The 2,350-nt window shown below is 45.2% G+C and overlaps 1 long non-coding RNA gene across 2 annotated transcripts in view; it reads left to right on the top strand.

The window, feature by feature from the left end:
- Positions 1 to 75: 75 nt before the first annotated feature.
- The window catches only part of LOC116834575 (uncharacterized), a 48,905-nt gene continuing 46,630 nt past the window's right edge, over positions 76 to 2,350 (top strand). For both annotated transcript variants that reach the window (XR_012655067.1, XR_004375987.2), the window contains exon 1: positions 76 to 207. This is a non-coding gene — a long non-coding RNA (uncharacterized LOC116834575). The remainder of the gene's footprint in view (positions 208 to 2,350) is intronic.

The raw sequence follows: 2,350 nt of genomic DNA, 5'->3' as shown, positions 1-2,350 counted from the left end.
CTTTGCAAGTAAAACTAAACATCACAGACAGAAGCTGCATTTTCTATATTTGCTGTTCTTTTCTTTACCCTTTTGTGTGTGTTTGTCATGTTTTGTCTTCTAGGAAACAGGACTGGACTGCAACAACAGCCCATCTTCACTAACTTCTCTTTCCTGTGAAAAGGCCAGTTATTACCATCTTTAATACCACCGCTAGTATTAAAACAGGTAAAAACAGGAGGTTTTGTTAGTTAGTTTGTTTGTTTTAAACTCTCTCTGCAGGGGAACAAGAGATCATAATGGTCCCTTCTGACCTATGAGTCTATGTTGTAAAAATGAAGGCCTTACAGAATACTTTATATTTCATAGGCTCTAGCTCCTTTGCTTTCTTTTGTTTCTTTAATAAAAGTTTGAAACGGTTTTAAATGATGTGTTTGCCATGGTACTACACAGGATGAGATCTCTGTATATCAAACCCTGTTAAAAACTGCTTAATGTTGGGCAGTTTCTGGGTCATATTAACATCTTTGACTCTTTGGCCCCATTTATTCCATCAAAATTAATACCACAGGGGCAAATTCAACAGATTTCAGTGGAGTTGCATCAGGGATGCCTTTCTCCCTGGACTCATAAGTGTGTCCGCCTTGACTCTGACTGAGAGGAAGATTTGTAGATGGTTGAAGGCTTTGTCTGTACTGTCTCCCCAGTCCCCAAGCTCTTTCAGTCATTAACACATTACATGGAAATAACCCAGAAGATTAGGCTTTTTACAACGCTAATCCCTCTTAATGCAGTTAGTACCTTTGGGGTGCAGCGAATTTACACTTCTCTGCAATGCCCTGTATGTGCCACTCACTGAAAACCAGTACGAAGCCTGAGAACTGCGGTAGCCCTGGGCATGCCATAAAACCAGAAGATAATCCAAGTTCAGAAATGGCCTTCCTTGTTTTCAGTCTGGCCATAGCTTTGCGCCAGCCTATTGCTCCTCTTCACTGATCTATGACAGCTCTCCTCTCTGGTCCATTCCCATTACCCAACCAGCATGAGCCCAAGAATCTTCACCCCTGCAGCCCATGCATCTCTGTCGCTCTTCATCTGATTTCAGCTGTCAGCTGGAAAGATTTCTTTTTCTCTCTTTCCTCTAGCTTTTTCTTTTTTTAATCTCCCATTGTCTCTTCCTCTTCTAGGCTTGGCCATGTACGGGTTTTTTGTATTTTTCCCATCCTACAAATACCTTTGACACTGCTATGTGAAAATAAATAGCGCTGGTGTGTTGTAACACCCAGAAAGCATTTTGGGTATGAACGACACTGTGGAAAATAAAGTCCCATTGAATTGCTATTGCTGCTGAGAGTATGATTCTGGATCACTTGCTGGGATCATCTGCTATATCTCACCTACTCAGCTTTGGCCCTCAGTGACACAGGCGCTGGCTTCCTCCTTTCCCCAGGGCTGCTCAACTCCCGCTCAGCCCCAGGCCCTGCCCCCACTCCACCCTACCCCCAAGGCCCTGCCCCACCTCTTCCCGAATTGTTCTGCCCTCTCCCCCAGCACCTCCTGTACTCCCCGGAACAGCTGGTTGCAGCCGGTCGGAGGCAATGGGAGAGAGCAGGAGGAGTTGATTGGCACCTATGCTCAGTGGCATCTCGGTCTCTCCAGTTCTTTAGGATACACTTTATAGTTTCCTAAGGACTGACATGTTTTGGTCTAACTAAAGTCTTTGGGCTTAATGCAGAGGCAATTGGGTGAAATTTAACAGCCTGTGTTGTACAGGAGGGCAGACCAGCTGATCTGATGGTCTCTTCTGGCCTTCAGTTAATCATGTTTATTATGGTCGTGCCTAAGCGCACCAGGAATGGGGCTGCATTGTACTAGGGCCTGTAAAAACAGTGTAACAGACAGTCCCTGACCAAAGAGTTTACAATCAGAATACTCACAGCGGACCCAGGGTAGGGGAATGGAGCGTAACACACAAGCAGAGTGAACAATATGATGGTGGCAAATGTCAGGTTAGTTCCATGATTTTGGGATGGAGGGAGGGGACTCGGGAAGCAAGGAGTAGTTAGGAGGGGATAAGCTAAACAGAAAGAAATATGAAGCGAGCACAGCCAATAACAGTAGCAATAAGGAGACCAGAAACCAGTGCAACACAGAAATCATTAGTTGCTGTCTAACTAACTCAGGCTAATACATGTTTTTTTTAAAATGTGCACACCTCTGTGTCTGTTACAGCTGTCCCCCTGCAGCATTCCTTTTTCCCTTCTCCTTTCTGTTTGTCCTGTGTGGCCGCCCCTCCCGGCCATTGTGCTAACTAAAGTCACAGCCCTATTCATAGGGATGGCTTGTACAGACTAACTGGAGCCACTGCCCT

This window comes from Chelonoidis abingdonii, chromosome 1 (genome assembly GCF_003597395.2).
Source record: "Chelonoidis abingdonii isolate Lonesome George chromosome 1, CheloAbing_2.0, whole genome shotgun sequence".
In the NCBI taxonomy this organism is placed as follows: domain Eukaryota; kingdom Metazoa; phylum Chordata; order Testudines; family Testudinidae; genus Chelonoidis; species Chelonoidis abingdonii.
This window is presented reverse-complemented; position numbering and strand designations above follow the sequence as displayed.